This window comes from Hemibagrus wyckioides, linkage group LG08 (genome assembly GCF_019097595.1).
Source record: "Hemibagrus wyckioides isolate EC202008001 linkage group LG08, SWU_Hwy_1.0, whole genome shotgun sequence".
NCBI lineage: Eukaryota > Metazoa > Chordata > Actinopteri > Siluriformes > Bagridae > Hemibagrus > Hemibagrus wyckioides.
The window spans coordinates 12990180-13013075 of NC_080717.1; the positions used below are offsets into that span (position 1 = coordinate 12990180).

The window sequence follows — 22896 nt, forward strand, 5'->3', positions numbered from 1 at the left end:
TGCTCAAGAAAGCAAATGTATGCAACTATTGGTAAAAAAGTGTTACCACATCAAGAATTAGACCCCGGTCATAGAGCAGCTGTCCGCACACTAACACACAACACGATTACGGGGAACAACCACCACAGCTGACGTACCAACATCAATGATTGTGACTTGAAAATACGCATGTGCATGTTCATTGCAGAACACGATCTTTCCCCCCAAGAGCTCGATCAGACTGATCAGCAACAGATTTCCTCAGACGCTGGAGGTGTGCAACAGGCTGAAATCAACTGGATGTACTGGTGCACTACTACCATGTGCTGGATCTAAGTGAAGAACATAAATAACAGGTAATACAAATCATCTAATCTAAACCAATTTATGTTAAGTATTTTAATGTACTGCTTCTGTTAATCTGTAGTAAGTGCATTGATTGTGGGCTAGAACACTATACGTAATTATGTGCTGCCTTTTTAATCCACAGCTTTGAGTGGTTATGTTTTATTTAGGAAGTAGAAAATCAGCAGTGAAACAATATCCCCATATGTGCGTAAGTATGTATGTGTATGTGGGTGCACGCTCGTGTACGTGTGTGTATGTGCTACAGAAGGCTTCTAAACTGTTTGAAAGAAATAAGGTGACAGTTGAGGAAAAGACTGGAAAAGAAGTTATTCAACAAGAACACGCCACAGCATCCAGAAGACAGGTTAACCAGAACTGGAAGGCTCAGATCTCTGTGCTCTTCAGTTTGAAAAACTGAAGGTCATGGTCAACTTGTTCAGAAAGAATATGAGCTTATGAGCCTATGAGTACTTTTAAAATATTTTAAAGAACATGTGCCATCAAATTTGTTAAATCATGTGGATTAGGCCTAATCTCATAAGCTTGAGTTTAAAGAATTTGTCAAGGACTATCAAAAGCAAAAGCTTATATGGGCTTATATTCTCATGAAACCATTGAAACACCACGGCACTAATGATTTTAAATATAAAATGTGTAATTTAATAATATAAGAAAGCATGTATAAAAAAAACTGTTCTCTACCTTGCACAATGTGTAATTTCAACATGAGAATGAATTATTATTCTATTTTACTGCATTTTCTGCTGAAATTCTCATTACCGTAATGCGTCCGGCTGTGTCTGAATGTGTGTTATGTTTTAATTTAAACAAATTAACATAAAAAAAAGTAGAAAAAAATAAATGGATGTTCTACTAGATTATTCTAGATGACAGAAAAAAATATTTACTGAATATTCATATATAATAATCATGAAAAAAGTATTATAAAAAGTACACACCCTGACAAAAGTCTTGTCGCCTATCCAAGTTGTAGGAACAACAAATAATAACTTGACTTCTAGTTGATCATTTGGAATCAGAAGTGGCTTATATGAAAGGCAAAGGCCTCTAGATTATGCTTATTTTACCAAAATAAAATCTTATCATGCCGTGATTTTTAATTATTTAATTAGGACAGAAAGGTCAGACTTTACTTAGACAAAAGTCGTCACATCTTTAAAGGATTCAACCAATCACAGATTAGAGCGTCACCTGTGACAAATACTGTAATTAACACATTCCCAGGTGTGTAGAAGAAGAACCCCAGCTCACCCAACCTTCATTTGAAATGCATCCTGACCTGACAGCATGCCAAAGATTCAACCACAGACCAAAGTGCTTATCATCAAGAGACTGAAGACCAAGTCTCCTGCTGAGGTGGCAGACATATTTAATGTATCTAAAAGTCAAGTGGAGAGGATAAGAAAAAGATTTGAAGAAACTGGTGAAGTTTCACAGCCACTTTTGATTCCAAATGATCAACTAGAAGTCAAGTTATTATTTGCTGTTCCTACAACTTGGATAGGCGACAAGACTTTTGTCAGGGTGTGTATATAAAAAAGTAAACACACATACAGAATGCAAATAAAGTTTGATTATGAGTGATGGAGCACATGGGACAGTTACTTTAAGATGGTGACCAGGTAAGATCATCTTTTTACTTTTTATCTTTCCAGTTAAATGTTAAATATTCTATTGTCAGAATGTTAACACGACTTTTTCATTATCATTACAGAAACAGGAAGTTTTCTATATTTCGAAAATTTTTAGAGTTACATTTTTTTATGAAAATGTACTTTATTGAGGTCTAATTATATGCATTGAGAAATCATCATGGCTTCTCTATTGTTAGCAAAACATCCTGAGGCACCTCATCCTTCGCAACACCATTCTCATACACCGCAACCATTTAAGGCCAGTTTTCGTAAAGAGAACTTATATAACGGGAATGGGAATTTAAGCATATTGTGTATAACTTTTAAATATCTCTTATGAATTTAATATTAACTTCAAATTCCCTAAATGTTCATATTTTGCTTTATGATTTGTTTCATTGTAGACAGTCAGCAAGTGAGGAAAAAAAGCTTTGGCAACTGAACTGCTGGAGGAGTACAGAAAGAAGGAGAGAGAGAGGTTAGGTTTGGAGATGTTACAGCAGGTGTAATTAGCAAAAAAACACCCTACAGTGTTAGGAAATGTACATGAGAGTACACACACACACACACACACAACCCTTTAGCCTCATAACCCTTTAACAGGACTTTGGTGCTGGATTGAGTGTACTGGTCATACTGTGGGAAATTCCCACCACACCAAAGCATGGAGGTTGTGTGATTCTTAAAGTGATAGCAGCCTAATAAATTTGCTGCACTCTGTCATTAATTTTAATTAAAAACAAACTTCAGTAGTTTAAATTGTTATTAATTTTGTTATAATTTAGTAATTTAATTACATAATAAATAAACAGTATTTGTTCTTCTGTTTGTAATTTGTTTGTTTTTTTATTTTCTTGTTTACTTTACTTTTCAATTCATTTCAAAGACTAAAATTAAGCTCTACCCCACCCCACAACTTCAGGCCCAGTATAGAACACACACACACGCACAGAGTAAGCATCAAGTCTATACTATATGATGATGTATACATAAAATGTTTTTCCCCCATGTTATGAGACTAATTTAATGTAATGCTTTCTTTCCACTTCCAGGAATCAAAAATGAACTGGCAAAATAAAGAAAACTGAAGAGCTGACTAAGAAGCAACAGGAAAAGAAAAAAAGACAGTGGTCAGTTATTTTTTAGTGCCAGGGTAAAATGGTTCATGTTTTTTTAGCCACACGTTGAGATGTTGTCCTGTTTATTCCTGTTTTAATGTTTTTTCTTAATTTTTTTTTTTTGGCTTTTGTATTTTTGAAGCACTACACAATAAAACTGTTTTGAACTTGAATGCATGATTGTGCAAATATTATCTGTTTCTTTCTGCATTATCTCAGACTAGTATACAAGTCTCAGTATGAATCTCAGACTAGTATACAAGTCTCAGTATGAATCTCAGACTAGTATACTTATCATTACCGAAATAATTAACCTCATTACCGAAACCTATATATCATTACCGAAACAGATGCTCATTAGATGTTAATTTAATTAATAGAAATATAGCACTTTCATTTTAATTGCATGTGCAGAATCTTAAAATTATGTTCTTTCAGGTTTGTCACGTCATTTTGAAAAAATATCAGGTTGCTTCGAAATATTTTAAAAAATGTTTGTAAATTGTGGACGGTGTTGCGGTAATGAAAGAAATCAGTCAAACTTTCAAAAACTGTTAAATTAAAAATAAATATTATTTCAGAACTTCAAGTAACTGTGCATGACTATTAATAATCCATTTTTAAAACTGAAAATATATTTGCCTTTCTAACAGTGTTGATGTTTTCACAGTGTTGTGGTAATGAGATTTTTTATGACTTATTTTGGAAATTATGTTCAAAAAGGTGTTAGATGGTAAGTAAAAGTTTTTAAATTAATGTTCACAAATACTCCAGACTGTTGCTAATGTCTGAAAAAAAAGTTAATTTAAGCATTTTTAAAATTTTCATGTTTGAAATTTTTAAAACCAAGATTTCGTGAGAATCACCCATTTACTGGACGAAAGCCTTCAAAGATTGAGTGTGATGTCACCAAATACAAAAATTTCTGTTACCAGCTACCAAGAAGATCTGAATTTCAATACGTTTCTCGACAGTTCCCATCAGTTCTGACACTAATGGGTTGTGAACAAAACCCAACAAATAAAAACAGGTCATCAGTTTGAATAATTTCTATGGGACCAGAGAAAACTGCATGAAAGGCATTGAAGAATCCATCCATACATTCTCGACACCATTTATCCTATTGGGTTTACAAGGGCAAAAACTCACAGATTCATTTACACACTCTAGACCAGGGGTGTCAAACCGTATCCACAAAGGGCAGTTGTGGGTGCAGATTTTCATTCCAACCAAGCACCCCTGCTCTAGACAATTTCAAGATACAATGCATCATGTAATGCCTACAATTCAAGTCTTTGTACTGGGGGAGGAAACCAGGATACCAGAGGAAACCCCCAAGGAATAGGGAAAACATCAAACAACAAGCACACATGGCGGAGGCAGGAATTGAACCCCCAGCCCTGGAAGTGTTGGGTAAACATGTTAACCACCAAGCTACCCGCCTGATATTATAGATGCCACCTGATATTAAATAATGTTGCTGAAAATTTTATTGCGAACTACAGAGAACAAATTTACTCTAACTGAGAACTTTATTAGGAACACCTTTACACCTACTTATTCATTCTACTATATAATCAGCCAATTGTGCAGCAAGAGTTGCTGTTGTCCTTTGTTTGCTGTCGGCGGGGTTGCCCCAATGGATCACTCAATCTGCATATTTGATCTGGCACAGACAAAATGGTGGATGCCCTTCATATCAAAACCGTCCCATTTTATCTGAGCTTGAGACCGGCACTGAGACTTAAACCCTCAGCAGCTGGGTTGGTTCCCAGTTTTGAGTAATCTGCACATAAGCCATAAGAATGAGGGAAAAAATGTAATCGCATGAAAAACGTGACTTTGACCATGGCATAATTGTCAGTGCCAGTTGGACTCAAGTATTTCTAGAATTGCTGATTTCCTGGTATTTTCAACTACAACAATGTCTAAAGTTTACTCAGAGTGGTGCAATAAAGAACAACATCCAGTGAGTGGGCCTGTTAAAATGAATCAATATTTGCGTGAATTCTACAGCTTACTTGAGATTGTTGCTGACCATGTATATCATTTCATAGTCACTAATCTTCTAAGGGCTATTTCCAGCATGACAAGGCACCATGTCTCCAATCAAAAGTCATCTCAAACTGGTTTTAATGAACATGACAAGGAGATCAATGTTAACGCCTTTTCTGATGTGGCTGAATGGCCAAAATGCACTATCAAAGTGCACCTGAAAAACATTGTGTGATTCAATCATGTCAGCATGGACCACTATTTCAAAGGAATTAAACATCTTATGAAATCAATGTCATGAAGAAATTAAGCTGTTCTAAAGGGCAAAGGAAAGCCCTGCCCGGGATTTGTGCTTAGCTTGAAGCATTAAAAGTAGGGCTGCAGCTATCGTTTATTTTAGTAATCGAATATTCTATTGATTATTCCATTGATTAATTGAGTAATCGGATAGAAAGAAAAATACTTTTTCTTTATTAAAGAGGAATATTAATATGCAAGAGAAAATAAGACAGGTCTCTTAAAATGAACAACTAAGTTGTTTCCTATTTAGAAAAATGAAAATAAAATCTAAACCCATTTAGTGCATTTTATTGACATTCAAAATCCACATACAAATATATCAATAAAAAAAAACTTAATTACTTCAATAAAGGTAAACAAAGTACAACCTAAAACAAAATAATAGTAATAATAATAATAATAATAATAATAATAATAATACCTAAACATTGCATTTATGCTGTGCAACCTAACTTTGATGTTTCAGTCTAACTACAGCTCAAGCATGACATAAGCCTTTACTGTCTTCCTGGCTTTTATAAGAGGCAAAAATTAGTGGACAGGGTACCAAGGTAATTTGGAACAAGAACAAGTGTCCATACACATAAAATTTCTTAACACATTTTTTGGTAACATGAAATTAGTCATTTGGAGAATAAACCCTCTTAAATGTTTCTCTACATACTGGTGTGTGTGTGTGTGTGAGACAGAGTGAGCCTATCAAAATGAATGAGGCTTAGACTTTCTCAAAACTTAGCTAAATTAGGGACATCATAACTAGCCACCATACTGATTAACGGTCTTAAATAGTCACTATATGTAGCCACAATCGACATACATTTTTACGGGCCTTTATTTGAACTAGCAGTCATATTGTTTTAAGCCAAGTGTAAATGTTCATATTGTTTTAAGACACGTGTGAACGTTCATATTGTTTTAAGTGAAGTGAGAATGTTCATATTAATTTAAGCTAAGTGCAAAGTTTGTCTCAACTCCGTGGACTTAAAGCGGGTACTCAGGGCGTTTCTAGGATTTGAAAACATCAGGGGCTGAGCCCGAAACATCAGGGGCTAATTAGAGAGAGGGGGTAAGCAAGAATAACACGTTTTGCAAGGGCATTTTTATGCAATATTGTTTAATAATAAACACAAATTAACACAAAGTATGCAACTATAAAATTTCATTCAATCTTTTTTCTGACTCCTCCCATCATTTGAGAGTCTTGCTACTATAACAGGGGTTCATTAAATTCGTTACATTTTCTCTCACAGGTATGCCATGCAATATTATCTCTTTTACAGCTTGAGTGTGAAGCAGTGCTGTGTAGATCCTTTTTATTATTATTATTTTACAATAATCTATATTATACTTGCACCACATTTCTTTCCTCATTTATGCTGCCACTACTGTATGTATTAATCTTTGTTTCTTTTTTTTTTTATCGTTCTCTCATTTGTCTTGCTGCTTGTATCTTGTCTACTCATGCTTTTGGTGACATTTCTATACTATTTCTTTGAGGGTAGAATCATCAGAGAGTATCTCCGAGACTTGACTTGAGCAAAATGGTCAATTACCATACTAGTATTTATAGTGCTGAGAATTCCTTTTTCAATAGACAGAACAGCCAAATGACTGAGGCTTTTGTCTTGGGTATGGAATAATATTCAAAAGGGTCCTATATGTCAAGGGTTTTCAGAATCAGAGACAGTGGGCCTCCTTTTTGACACAATATACATTTGTTAGCCTACTTTTATCAACTCTGTTAGCATTAAAAAGATTAAAATTAAAAGTTAGGCTATTATCTGAATAATAAGATTTGAGCGCACACTCTCGTGGTATTTTGGCGTCATACACCGATCGGTCTGTGCACTGCCACGTCAAGCTGAAAACACGCAGTGCTCTGTGTGTAGTTACAGTAAATAGACTAAACGAAGCTTTGTGGCAACTAATTTGTGGCCTCGATGATTTTTTGTATTCGAATTACTCGAGTTACTTGAGGAATCGTTTCAGCCCTAATTAGAAGCATACTAGAAAAGCAGATGGTGGGGTTTAGAGGGGACTGCCAAATGCCAGAAATGTAAATGTAAATGTACATTAACACAGTAAGGACTGAACTGCTCAGTTGGTACAGAGCTAGCCACGTGAAAATGTAATATGGGTGAGACCAGCCATCATGCACAGATGGTCTTGCTATTCTATAGTGTAAAGTGGCACATCTCAGTCAGTCACTGCAGAACAAAAGTGAACACTTGCTTACATTCAAGACAGCTCCACCACTGCTATGTCACTACTACCACAGAAAGTGTTCAGTCTAACGAAAATGCCAGTGTCATACACATCCCAACATTCACCAGCAGTGCTAAGGCAGTATGACTATGAGTCTATACATCTATACAAGTCTATACAATTATAGTATACATACATACTATACATGCAAGATTATGACATCCTTTGCCTTGCGTGAAAAAAAGCAACATATCAAAGTACACCGAAGAAATGGTTCAATTGTAGCTTAAAGGGATCCACAACTTAAAAAGATCCACAATATCAACAGTAATATTCAAATATGGCATTGGACTGTGGCATTGGTGTACTTTGTATTAACAGATACAAATATGTCCCAAGACACTTTTGCCAAACCTTTAAAGTACCAGGCAGGTTCAGTCCAGAAATTCACATTATTTTGCCAAACTTGAATTACCTTCTTTGTACCTCAGCAGAAATTGAGGTTCATCAGACCAGGTTACATTTTTCCAGTTTTCAACCATCCAGTTTTGACAGAAGCAGAATCAATGATTTGAGATCAGGGCTCTGTGGGTCTGTGGGAAATATTATTTCTAGAGCTTCTTGTTCTTCTCTATGCTGAAGATAGTTCTGGATGGCATTCTAGTTATACAGTACATGTTTTTGGATGAAACTGGGATTTGGGCCTCAGTTCTTCTCAATGAAAGGAAAACTCCCCAATCTTCTCACACACACCTACTAAAACTGGGGAGAGATTTTTACACTACAGCACATATTAGCTATATTTAATTCCAAACAAAACAGTTCAATACTTCAGACACTCCAATCCAACTTCCAGACAGTTTTCATTCTGCCCATCAGTTTACCTTTTATACTAAAGAATTGGCTTCTATCTGACTTACCACAGAGGCATTTCCTTTATAACTATGTAGTATAGTTATGTCTGAACACTTCCCCATTCAACTAGTTGTCATTTCCAAACAGTCATGACAGTAATACCCCAAATCTGGATCAAGAGGTTGAAGCCACCAAAGCAAAAAAGCCTAAGAGTGGACATGGAAAGTGTCAGCAATAAGACAACAGTTACCTTAACTATGGGTTTGTGCTGTTTTCGAAAAGCAAGGATTTGCCTCAGCCACAATGTGTTGTCTGTTCTTAAGTGTTATCAAACAAGTGTATTAGACCTTCCAAATTGATCAGACATTTGCTTACGAATCACATGCAATACAAAGAAAAAACAGGACATTTATTGAGCAAAAAGCAAAAGAACTGGTTAGTGCACAGACTGAAATAAAACACACAGGTGCTGTGGATAAAATGCTCCTCAAATTATCCTATATTGCAGGTGAGAAAATATTATTGTAGCCAAACAGAAAACAGCACACACTGTCAGGGAAACTTTCATTTTGCCATGTGTTACTGTGAAAGAATTATTTGGAGAGGAGAAGTCCAAGGAAGCGTCTAAAATACCCTTTCAAATGACCCAGTCAAGCACAGCATTTCCTGCATGTCTGAAGACATCAAAGAACAGTGCACAGTGCAGCTTTACAGCAATGACTTCACTATACAGATAGAAGAGTCAAAAGACATGTCAAAAATGTCACACCTGCTTGCATATGCCTGCTATTAATGGAATAAAGGAAGTACGTACATGGGGACTTTTTGTTTTGTGAGGAGCTATGCACTACTTCAACGGCAAAGGATATCTTCAGAGTAATGGATTGTTTCATGACATCGAACGAAATAAACTGGGTGTCTGTACAGGCGTAGCTGCAGTGATGACAGGCAAGCACTCTGGAGTGGTCCATCAGATAAAAGCTGTTGCCCAGCAAGTTGCTTCAACACATTGCTTTTTGCACAGAGATGCTCTTGCTACAAAAGATATGGAACCTCCTCTTAAGGTTACGGCAGGGAAAAGCGGTCCCTCTGTCTGTTTGCTGGGCATACCCCTTTGTGAGGGGGTCAAAAGTTTAACAATCAGAGTAACAACCTATAAGTAGAACTGCTGCTCCCCTGAATTGAGAGGGGCTAATTGACAAGAATATGCCCCATGGATGCCCACAAATATGCCCCATGGATGGTTCTCAGGCTGCATCCCAGAGACATAGCAAGCACATCTCCATGGGGCAGACATAGACTTAGGAGAGATTATATCTCAGTTGGAACAAGAATGTCTGTGAAGTCTACAGGATGTGCTGGATTCCATGGCTGAGGATAGAAAGTTCAAACTGACCTTCCCATTCTGCTGCCATTCTGTTCTCCACCAAGAAAAATGAAAAGTAACAGAATCAGCTAATCAACAATGAAGGCAAATGTCAAAGAAGTAGATCAGAGATGTCAGATTAGTTATATTCATAGGCCATGAAATATAAAACACACAGTTTCATACAGCTTTTTCTGAAGTATGCATTCTTATTCATAAATCAACGCAGTGATTTATAATAAAGGAGCACACAATATTAAGGGTCTGTTGCAATAATTCTGGAATTAAGCTTTAAAAAAAACAGATTCAGAAACAGTTCATTTCAAAAGATCATACAAAACTGTGTAATTTTCTAGTTCTAAAAATAAAGTTAATTGACCATTTTTCCCCCAGACTCAAACTTGAAGACGTTACAGTCTCTTCTATAGATCCTTTCTCCAACACCCGAACAACAGAACAGGTTTAGCCATTATTAATAGGTCATTTAATTAACGTTAAAAAAGATTGCTCTCGACGAACAAACATACGTACAACGTACAATCTAGATAGGGAATGCAGATGTTACAGACAGGAATTGATCATAAAGTGTGCTCTCGTAATAGCAGTTTATGTGTTTCAGTGGCATTTTCTAACTGTTACAAAACAAACCGAATGTACACATTTATTTCGGTTTCTAACCGCAATGAAAGATCCCAGCGTATCATCTAGATTCTTTAAACAGTTAACTGGGCTAATTTTCGAATAATTACATAACGTTAGTCACAAAAATACAGTTCTGTTAACGTAATATTGCTAACGTTAGCTAAAGCTACTAAAACATCAAACTAGTCAAACTACATGCTAACATGCAAGTTACAAGCAGCAGTGCTATCGATTGCTTTCATGTAGACTATCTAAAAATGAATGCTGTAACAATGATACAGAGATAACAATGCTTATCTCACTTGTTTTCGGGTAGACTCCAAACTGTATACTCCTGGCTGTATGTTATGTATGCATACTGGTTTGATCAATAATGAAGCATAAAGATAGCTCAAATTGGCAGATTTCTCTTAAGGAAACATTTTGTCGAAAACAAACTGCAGATTCACTGACAGCTAAAATACGAAACAAGAACTCAGCCTCCCTCTTTCGTGAATTTATTGGTGGAGCACAAAGCAACTGAAGACGTTTACACTGCCATCTACTGTACTGGAGTGTGTAAAAAAAGTACGCAATATGGTTCACCCCGACAAGAACTCGAAGACCTAGGCTGGCGTTTTAGTACCGATGTTTTAAAAATATTTTGAAGGGAAATCCCTGGAGTCCTAATATTGGTTGAATATGGTTGAATACTTCAATATTGTTGTATATAAAATTTTTTATTTTGCTATTGCTTTTTTGTACAATTGTTTTTTTTTTGTTTTCTTTCACTTATATATTTATTGTTTACAATTGAGATGTGAGATGTTAATGTCCATTAAACAATATTATTTATATCATAACATTATAAGAATTTGATGAAATCTGTGGAAGAAATGTCATTACATTTTGTGTGCGTCTCTGCCTACCAGTGAGCAAATAGCACCACAGATTATTGTTAAGTATCCATTTTTATTAATTCATTCAGAAGGACCTTACCATTATAATATGCAGGTACATTAGTTATTTAGATTTACATGCTCAGATTCTCCTCCAAAATATATTGGGGCAGTAGCTATATAAATTTATACAGAAATTAGCATTAAAGATTAAAGTGACTATATTCTCCACCAAAATATGTAAGGGGATTAACAGGGGATTTAACTGCTCAGAGGGGGACATTTTGCTAACTTAATACTCCACAGCTGATCAACTATTCATCCAGTAATAAGCTGAACTTGAAGTTGTATTGTATTCATGTATTACTTCCGCATGGGAGATTACCTCTGTCGTATACAGAGAGTATAGTAGCAAGTTCAACAGCTAAAGACAATAAACTTGTAAGCATAAAACACAAGACAATTTTCTTTATAGACCAGTGGCCGCTGGTTAATAGGGGGCACTAGGGTGCCACCCCCTAAAAATTAGCAAGTGAAGAATGCTACTTTAACACGTTAACAATAATTATATATTTTAATAATGATATAAAATCATTTAGTCATACTATTCCACTGTTAGTCATATTATCATTTATTTAAAATAAAAAAATCAAAACTTTATTTCTTTCATTTGTGTGCGTGTGTGTGTTTTGAAAAGCATGTAACTTGAGGCTGAGCTCTGATTGTCTTGTTTCAAATTTTTTTCAACTACACTTTCACAAGGCGTTCAGATGAAGAAAAGAAAAGAATCATGGAGCTTGGAGCAGATTGACCCAATTTGCAAAAATCAGCAGCAATCAAGTGCAATGAAAAACATGCAATGAAAAAGAGACTGGTGCAATGAAAAAGAGACTGGTGACTGAGATGACTGAATGAGAAAGTGGCAAGACAGAAAAAAAGAAGGCCTGTGATTAGGCAACTTTAAAGTGTGTGTGTTTGTTGTTGTTTTTAATGATTACCTTCATTACTTCATTACTGATCATAAACCCACATTGAACTCAAATTCACAGATTCACAGTACATTTATTGCCTGCTTTAACAGTTGACTTACCGGTAGTATTTTCACTATTTTTATCTTAGCAGTAATGATACATAATCACCTGATAAATGGTTATTTACAGCCCTTCATTACTAACAGTTTGATTTTAAGTTTGTTTGCACCCCCCACCCCCCATTTTTTTAGCACCAGCAGCCACTCTTAAAGACGGACAAGACTTCATTATACTACTCTAATACACAAAAATTAATTTAACAAGTAAACACACACAAAGATCAACAATGGAGGGCTGAATGAAATGAAACATATGTAAGAAATTAATGAGTTTATAACACTTCACACTAGATCCTGGACATGACCTGTGCAATCCATCAACTTATCAATTTATTATCAATTCACAATTTAACCTTGTTTTAGTTTGTTAAGAAGGGCTTTAAACTTTGTATTTAAATGCACCAGTTTAGCAAGAATATGATGGTACTGTGCTAGTGTTTGCCTCTTTGAATGGAACAAAATTATTATTGCTTTCTTTCTGAAAGGGAGTTCCCAGGTTGCAATGATTCACGGGAGGTCTGTTTAAGTTTGAAGTGACATCTTAGTAGACAAATTAGGATGAACCAGTCATGATGCAGGTGATCTAGTGACTTTGATCAATACAGCTGATTCATTCAACTCTGAGTGACTCTTGGTGACTTGACTTGATCATTCGTGTCATTGTGTTTTAACCCTTCTGGCTAAGCCAACCCCACAATATTTCCTCCAATCAAACATTGTTTAGGGTGGGGCATATGCCATATTCTTCATCTGTGACACTAATTAACATCTCTGAGTTATGTGCTTAGCACTTCCATCTCTCTCTCTCTCTCTCTCTCTCTCTCTAACACACACACGTACATACACATGAAATCTGTATCATGCTGTGATTTTCCCACTTTATATCTGCTGATTTTAATTGTCTCTGATTGTTTTTGATCAACTCATCTGATAACCAAGGAAATAGGGTGAGAAAGGTTTTAGAAGGATTTAGAAGATTTCCACTGTTAAGGGAAAACAGGAAAATGTCCGTGGCTAACTCCATCAGTAAAGAGTAAACAAAGTAAGTGTCTGGAAGGGGTGCTAGAGGGGGCAGAATCTATGGAGGAAGGAGGAACTAACAGCATGAAATTTTGAAGAATGAGATGCTGAGATGCAACAGAGAAAGAAGTGTGATTGACTATCTCTGACACAAAAGACAACCTGTACCACAACCCCTGCCCTGCTCATGGTGTGTGGGAAGACCCTTATCTCATGTGGTACATAAATTGCCTGGAAATGAGGGCTGTGTTTATGGCACTCAAAACAAATTTTCCCAGGGTTACCATGTATTAGTCTGTGAAGACAACATCACAGATGTTTCCTACATCAATCATCAGGATGGTTTGTGCTTGTTCTTAACCATGACATCTATGAAAGGGTAGGGGACTTGTAGGCCCTGTCAGCCAGCCCCTCTTGTCCAGAGTTTGCTTTGGGTATGGTATGGGTTATTCTGCATTCCTGGGCAGGATATGTTGCCAAGTGCCCAATGTGTCCGGTTGTCCGTCTACCTTGCAGGCATTTTGTCCTCCACCCCATGAGTCAGTGGAGTAGAAGAGGCTGCACTTGCTGTGCCTTGTCCATGCTCTCAAGGAGCTCTTCTCTCTTTGCTTTAATGGCCACAACAAAGATAGTCTGGTTTTCAAGCAGCGCCCCACAAACTGGGTAGTGGAGGCTGTCACCCAAGTCTTCGGCATACTTTGTATGCCTCCATTCTTTGGCATAGGTATCGCTTCATCCAGTGCCCTATGAAAGGGTATTCCCCTCCAGGATATGTGTGTCATGCTTCCTTCAGACAAGTAGAAGCTGGAATAATGTGATGTAGATGCTCTTATATGGTCTGGCGGGTGCTCTCTCATCACGTGACCTCCAATAGATTTCACACAGAGCTTCAGACAGTGCTTTCGCAAAGGAGAGTTCCCATAGCAATCAAGCCTGATGCAGTACTTCATTCCCTTTTGAAGGAACTGTTGTGAAATCACTGAAGCAGTGACTCTGAAGTAGTGTTCAGTAGGAATGTTTCATTGGAGATCAGAACACATGGTAGTGGCACTGTAGTCATCGAGTCCGGTAAAAAAGGAACATACATTGCATTTTTAAAGGCTTTGAATGGGCAGGCCTTGAAGGTGTTACAAAACAAAAGCCTAGAGGATCCACAGAGTTGTCCCCCAACTGTCAGCAAGTTCACAGTTCCTGACCACTGTCTGATTTGATCACCATTTGGTGGTGGGAGCTGGGAGCAATGTATGTTACAATAGATTCTATCGTGACCTCAGAATATGTTTCCCTACAGAACCAAGTTACCTAACCAGGTTTCATTTTCTTTTACAAATACATACCTAAATACCTGAAACATTTAGGGGACCAGTTAATTGGCTTAACAAATTTTGGCTCAGATACATTTTGTGTTCCTAACGGCATTATCTCTAACGTGAAAGTTAACACTGTATCCGGACATGGCTCCAAATTGCCAAATACAGTCAGTTAAATCAGGTAACAATGTTTCTGAATCAGTTATAGTTAGAAACTTATACTAACACACAAGTCTTTGGGTTATTCTGAGTGTAAATTTAATATAAATGTAAAAGGGTTCTATTGCAAATAGTAAAGGGAAAAGTCCATCTATGACAACTTCCCCTTTGTATCATGGGTCAAATGACATTAGTTAATTTGCAACAGTGGGTGATGTATAAAGCAATCTAACCAACTTTATAAAGTTTTCACCAATCCCAATTCTGGTCATCACATCCAACCTTGAGCTTCACTCCACCCTATTGAGTGTTTTTTACACACACATCATGAGCAGAATTCTGAGTCCCCATTTTGCTGCCAAAACAACCCTGTCCTCTCGAAGCATGGACTTCACTAGATCTGTGAAGGTGTGCTGTGGTATCTGGGCAAGCATAAGCCAATATCCCTTTGTTAAATCCAGTGTTGAATAAAAATGAAATGCACCTCATCGATCAAGCAGTTTATCAAATCAAGGCATTGGATAAGCATCAAATTTAGAAACCACATTGACTTTTTTAAAGTCTACACTGAATCAGACTGAACCATTGGACTTGAGCACCAAGACCATTCACTGTGCAACTCCTTAATTGCGTCCAGTTTGAGCATAGCATGAAGTCATCTAGAATGACTTTTTTGTGATTGGGTAATCGGTAGAGGTGGCTGCGCACAATAACCCCTGGGGATGTCTTACTGTGGTGTTCTGTGAAGTTAGTACAGCTGGGGAGAGGCAAGAAAGGCAGTCCTAGCTCCTCACTTTTAGTTTTACTAAATTACCATTATCAGTGCAGTGAAGACCACCTCCCTCCATTTTTTGAGGAGGTTGATGTTGTAAGTTTGCTGTGACTCACCTCTATCCATTCGCTTAACCTCATAGTTGACCTCCCCGTATTACCATGTGGCCCTTGCCACTTTGAGAGTAATTTTGAGCTTGAAATGGATAGTAAAATGAATAGGCAGCCCATTATATAGCGGAGCCTTATGTTCTTGTGCCTGCTGCAAATTCTCCATCAACAGGTGACCCAATGTGTAAAGTTTTGCACACAGGTCCAGAATGTATTAAATTACATTTTTGCTTTTTTAAGGTCCCTTCTCACATTAATGGCTTTCCATTTTGGTTTTAAGATTTTTATTGAATTGTTAATATACATATATAAAACATTTACAAAACATTTAAAAACCCCCAGCCCTTACCAACAAAACCCTAGAGTAGCACTCATGCTGTCCATTAAATCCGATAAAAATGACAGATTTTGTTAAAAAATAAATAAAATAAAATAAAATAAATGAATTAATTTTAAAAAAGGAGAGGGGGTTCAATAATTATTATCTAAAACGGTCAACATAACCAATGAAAGGGTGCCACATCTTAATGTAGTACCTAATCTTTTCAAGGTAGAGACAAGACATCATTTCTCTAATCCATTGAATATGTGTGGGTGGGAGGGGATCCTTCCATTTTAATAGGATTGCTCTATGTGCCCAACAGAGAAGAAAACAAAAGGATTTTGGACATTGATTGCGGACAACCATTCCTCCTTTGGAGCAACTCCAAATAATGTCACTAGTGATTCTGGCTCTAATCTGTGTTGAAGAATCCCAGAGAGGGTGTTAAATATCGATCGCCAGTAACACTCTAATTTTGAATGTCCAGAACATATAGATTAAAGTACCCTCAGCACAATGACATCTATTACACAAGGAGATAGTACCAGGAAACATTTGGGCTAATTTAACTTTGGATATATGAGCTCTGTGTACTCCTTGAACTGAATGAAAGAGTGCCGAGCACACATAGATGATGAATGAACCTGCCCAAGAATACAGTTCCAAGTATCATCCCAAAGTGGTCTACCAAGGTCTTCCTCCCAAGCTCTCTTAATGTTATCTAAGGAGGAAGATGCCTGATTATTCACTAAATTGTAAATAATGGAAATTGAGCCCTTAGCTAATATATTACATGAAAAGTAACTATCCAAAGGATTTTCAGGAGGCATCGCTGGAAAATCCGATAGAAGCGACTTAACATAATCTCTTACTTGCAAGACTCTAAAGAAATCAGATTTAATAAGACCAAAATGAGACACTAACTGTTTGAAAGAAGCAAATAAGTTGTCAATAAATAAATCTGAAGCATTTTATCCACTTGTCAGACCAACTCCTAAATGACTCATCCTGCATTGAAGGCAAGAAGAGGTGATTACAGGCAACAGGGCTAAGAAGAGAAGGATCCTTAAAACCAAATGATTTCCTAAACTGGATCCATATCCTCAGTGAGTGTTTTGCCACTGGGCACTCAACAGAAGTATAAGAAGTTAACTGCAATTTGGTTGCTAGAAGTGCTGGAAGGGAAATTTGTATTTCCATGTCCACCCAGGGTGGTTTATTAGGTAGAAGGTGATAATGCCACCAATACAGTGTATTTCGTATGTTAGCTGCCCAGTAGTAAAACTTAAAATTAGGCATAGACACACCATCACCTCGTCTAGACCTTTGGAGGTATGCTTTATGCAAACGTGATGATGCAAATGATTGAGGGATAAACTGAGGTAAACACTGAAAAAAATAAAAATAAAAAAAAAATTGGGGAGAACTGCCATCTTTATGGAATTAATGCGTCCGATAAGAGAAATATTTAAAAGGGACCATTTAGAAAGATCTTTCTTAATCCTTTCCAGAAGCATACCAAAATTATGTTTAAAGAGATGTTTATGATGGCGAGTAATACAGACAACAAGATAAGTAAATTTGTTTTTTTACTGGCTTCAATGGTATGCTGAAGTACTGTAATTGCATATCTACCTTATTGATTGGAAAAAAATCACTCTTATGCAGATTAAGCCTGTAGCCAGAAAACGGACCAAAATTCTCAAGCATGGTTATAGCTACAAGTAAAGAAGTCTGTGGATTAGAAATAAAAAGTAGTAAATCGTCTGGCTTTAAAATTTACTTCATGCACGGCCTCATCATGTAATTCCAGTAATCTGCTGACACTCGCGTACAGCAATTGTTAAAGGTTCAATAGCTAGGGCAAATAATAATGGGCTTAACGGACAGCCCTGAAGAGTTCCATGATACAAATTAAAAATTTGAGAATACAGACCATTTGTCAGATCTACAGCAGAAGGAGCGCTATAAAGAAACTTAATCCAAGAAAGAAAGGTCGGAGCAAATCCAAATTTTTCCAAAACTAAAAAAAGAATCTCCCACTCCACCCTGTCAAATGCCTTCTCAGCATCCAAAGAGACAACACATTCTGGAATGAATTGATGTTGAGAATATAGCACATTAAGCAAACGGGGGACATTAAAAAAAGACTGACGATTCTTTATAAAAACCTGTTTGATCAGGAAAAATGATGGCAGGGAGAACATCTTCGAGTCTTGAAGCAAGCACCTTCCCAAAAATTTTAATATCACAATTAAGCAAAGAAAGGGGCCTGTATGAATCGCAATCCAAAGGGTCTTTATCTTTTTTAAGCAATAAAGAAATACATGCTTGATTTAAAGTTGGGGGAAGAGTTCTTTTCTCAAAGGCCTCTGAAAATACAGTCGTCAAAAAAGGAGCAAGCTGTGTAGAAATTTTTTTATTAAACTCTGACGGAAAACCATTGAGTCCTGGGGATTTCCCAGATTGTAGGAAGCAATAGCAGCTTTCATTTCCTCCTGTGAAATTGAAACTTCTAAAAGGCTCCGAACATCAGGCGATAAGACAGGGACATTCAATTGACCAAGAAAATCTTCAATATTCCTCCGTGAAGAGGAGTCAGAATCATACAAATTAGAATAAAAGTCTCTATATTTATCATTAATAATACTTTGATCAGTTGTGATTGCCCCATTACCTAAACAAAGACCACTTATAATTTGTTTTGTCTGGAGCCCACGCAAATGATTAGCCAATACGTTCCCAGATTTCTCCCCACTTTCAGAAAAAACACTCCTGGTTTTCCTCAAAAGACCCTCTATCTCATTGGTTGAAAGTAAATCAAGCTTTGACTTCAATTTAAGACATCTCTTACACATATTGTTCATTCAACCTAGAAATCTCATTAGCAGAGATGTTTGCTTTTCTGTAGAACGCTTTCTTTTAGTAGTGGTGTACGAAATAATTTGGCCTCTCATCTATGCCTTAAGAGCCTCCTGATTGTAAGATACATCTGTTGATGTGCTTAGACACTTCATCAGCGACAGTACCAAGGGTTCTTAGGGGTTTTCGGGTCTTTCAACTTCAGACCCCCTTGTCCTGGCAACCTGACCAGGAGTGATCAATTCCTGTCCTGTGTCCATGCAGCATTCGACCACGGTTTGTCCCTGGTAATCCACAGCCATCGTGAAGCTCTCTCTGCAGCTTTGAAAGCTCTCCTGATGGCTTGCCTTTTCTGAGCTCCAGTGATGCCCAGGAGGCTATAGGCTTTGCACAGTGACTTCCCTGCAAAGCCCCTCCCCCCACCTCAAGTGGCATACACTGCGCATGCCACCCCCGACTGCGGCATTCCTCCACCAGTTCCATATATTTCCCCCTCTTCCACTCATTCGCCTTCTCCATTCTTTCCTCCCACTGTACTGTCAGCTCCAGCATTATGACTCGTTTTGACGAGTCTGACTTCAGCACAATATCTGGCCTCAGAGAAGTTTCTGTGATGTTTTCTGGAAATCTAAGCTGTTTCCCCAGATCAACTCTCATCTGCCAGTCTTCTGCCAATTTCAAGAGGCCCGCCTGGGTTTTTGACTTGGTGTTTGGATGTTCTCCTGCCTTCACAAAGGTGATGCTGGATCTTCCCTGTCAGAGACCTCTGGCCTGGCCGATAGTGCTGTTGATAGCTTCAGCAACTGCCTTAAGTACTTGGTCATGGCATCAACAGTAGCAGCCTTCAGCTAGTGCTCTCAGGTAGCTGCTAAGAATGCGCTCCAGTGTCCTTCTTCCTTGGCACGAAGGACATAATGGTGTTTCGGCTTTGCCCCAACAGAAAAGGTTAGCTGGACTTGGAAGGACGTCATACACTGACTGGATGAGGAACTTCCAAAGTTCAACATGATCTTGCGCTCTGTTGCTTGTTCCCATTTGGTCCATGCACCCTGTTGACTCAGCCCTACCCTCTGTTGACTGTTAATCTACCTCTCAAAGCCTTCCACAGTGGACAGTGTGAAATCATATACCAGCAGTGGCCACAGAATCCTAGGTAAAATACCATGCTGGTATATCCAGGCTTTGAACTTGCCCGGGAGTCCTGATTTATCAACTTCCATCAACCATCTGTCCAGCTCCTGGATGGTGGCTCTGATTGAGGCTGAGTCTTTCAGAGTGCAGTCAAATGTTTTCCCAAGACTCTTCACTGGCTTTTCTGTGATGGATGGAATACAGGTATCCCCAAGAGATAAATGGAACCAGTCCATCACCTTACCTCTCTTGAGTACCAGAGACCTGGATTTTGCTGGCTTAAAACCGGGCCCATGTAATTAGTTTTCCCAAACCTTCCGGAATCCACCTGGTTCCTGGGACTGATGATGTTGTAACTGTCAAATCGTCCATAAAAGTTCTAATGGGGGGCTGTCTTACTCAAGATTTGGTCGCTGGGCCTGGGCACTCTGGCTCCGCTGACTTGACCAGCATGTTCATTTCCAGGGAAAAAAGGCTTACTGAGATGGTGATAATTCGCTTCTCCAGATGGTGTCACTCACCACATGGTGTTGTAATTGACCCGGAAGTGAACCTCAGATTGAAGTTGTCATAATAATTCATAATGAGGCCCTTGATGTTTCTCGGTACATGGTATCGAGCGGTCTTCACCAGAGCATGGGGTATGGATCAATATGCATTGGCTAGGCCCAGCCACAGCACAGATCTTTCCCTTCACGCACCTCTCTAATCAGTTGTGTTACCACTTCGTTGTGCTCCAGACATCCTGGGACCCCTGGTATGCCCCCCTTCTATACAGAGGAGTCAATGTATTCATATGTATTAAAACATCCGCTGATTTATTGACACTTAAGAAAAAAAAATCTGTTCGGCAGCCAAGGGAATAAAATTCTCATCCGCCAAGAGTGAAGTATTGAAACACCAGTTTCTTCTAAGGGAAAGCAAGTTTGAGAAAGTCAAGTCAAGCATAAGAGGGACATGATCTGATATAATAATACTTTGATATGTGCAGGATTGAACTCTAGGAATTAGAGCTTTATCCAAGACAAAATAATCAATCTGAAAGTAAGAATGATGAACATTTGAAAAAAAAAGAAAATTCTCTTTTTTTGGGGTTTAAAAACCGCCATACATCTGATAGAGTAAATAGAGGATTTTCCTTGGGCATATTGCTTAGACGACAACACTGGGTCCAACACTGGGTCAAGACAGCAATTAACCCCCCTCCCCCCCAAAGTATAAAAGAGTGTGAATTTAAATCAGGAAAAAGAGAGAGAGTGTGTTTGAAGAAACTGACATAATCTAAATTAGGGGCATAAAAATTAGCTAGAGTTATATTCTCATTGTAGTGCCCAAAACAGTTATATAATGAGCATTCTTAACTGACGTAATATTATTTGGCGCAAAGATAGCTACACCTCTTGCCTTTGCCTGAAATGAGATCTGCCCGTCCCACCCATGGTTGAGGCTGGATTGGTCTACACTACATAAATGGGTTTCTTGCAAAAAGACAACCTCTGCTTTCAGCTGTCGGAGATGAGCAAGTACTCTGTTTCTCTTCACAGGATGATTTAAGCCCTTAATATTCCAAAATCTCAAATCTCTACACATTGTGATAAACATCAGAGGATTGTACAGAGGGAATACAAAAAATTACAAAAAAGAAACCAAAAAACAACAAAAGAACAAAACACAGCGCCACTCCGTAAAAATCTCCAACCCTCCCACTAAATCAACCTACCCCTCAGAAATCACCACAGCAACCAAACCCCAAAAACAACAACTAACAACTTACCCACTTCCTTATTTCTCCTTACCTTACATACTCTCAGTCCCCTAAGGTAAAATATCCTCAGTATGAAATATGAAATGCCCAGTAGTAGGTGTAACAAATGAGCAGAACTATGGTATAATGATCCGTAAATCACTAAGCATTTTAGCGATAAAATAATCATAGAGAAAACCATAACAGATGAGAGTGCAAAAAGAAACAAGAACCTTCCCTGAGATTAACAAAAACTGTAATCAAAAACAGTAATTATAACGTCGAGGAAAGAGCAAAAATACATATGATAAAGAGCGTATAACACAGGGGTGTCCAATCTTATCCGCAAAGGGCTGGTGTGGGTGCAGGTTTTCATTCCAGCTGAGCAGAAGCCACACCTGAGTCTACTGAAAGCCAAGATCTACTGATTAGCCAGTTGGAATCAGGTGTAGCTTCTGCTTGATTGGAATGAAAACCTGCACCCACACCGGCCCTTTCTGGATAAGATTGGACACCCATGTTATAACATATCTTGCTCAACGGGAGAGACCAGATCAAATGCAGCAACACTAAGTCAATAAGAGCGTAGAAATGTCCACTTGACTCAAAACTATACAAGTAAAAGTAAATAGATCTTATAACTTCAGAGGGCCAAAAAGAGTCCGGTGTTACACAGACAACGTGCAATGTGTCATCTCATAATATAAACAGTATAAAAATAAAGGGAAAAAAGTACATCTTATAGAAATCCACTGGTCACATCTACCAAGTGACCACCATTACCTTCTAAGAGTCTTTACGATGAGCTGTTAAGAAAGTCTTAGACTCATCCACCGATGCAAGCATCTCCTGTTCACCTTCTTTGGTTGTAATCCTCAATCTTGCGGGGAAAAGACAAGATGGCTTAAATCCCAGATTGTAAAGCTCTGCCAATACTGCATGATATTGAGCACGCTGCTCCAGGACCTGTGGACTGTAGTCATCATAAATGCACCTCGCATCACTGCCTCCTTAATCTGGTACTGATGAAAATGT

General features: G+C 37.9%; 1 protein-coding gene and 1 pseudogene across 3 annotated transcripts in view; both read right to left on the reverse strand.

Annotated features, from left to right (window-relative positions):
* Window positions 1–10960, reverse strand: part of fbxo38 (F-box protein 38) — a 63620-nt gene extending 52660 nt beyond the window's left edge. For all 3 annotated transcript variants that reach the window (XM_058396481.1, XM_058396479.1, XM_058396480.1), the window contains exon 1: window positions 10766–10960. The gene's annotated coding sequence lies outside the window, so the exon portion shown is untranslated. The remainder of the gene's footprint in view (window positions 1–10765) is intronic.
* An 8264-nt stretch (window positions 10961–19224) lies between these two features.
* On the reverse strand, window positions 19225–21556 carry LOC131357442 (uncharacterized; annotated as a pseudogene).
* Window positions 21557–22896: the final 1340 nt, after the last annotated feature.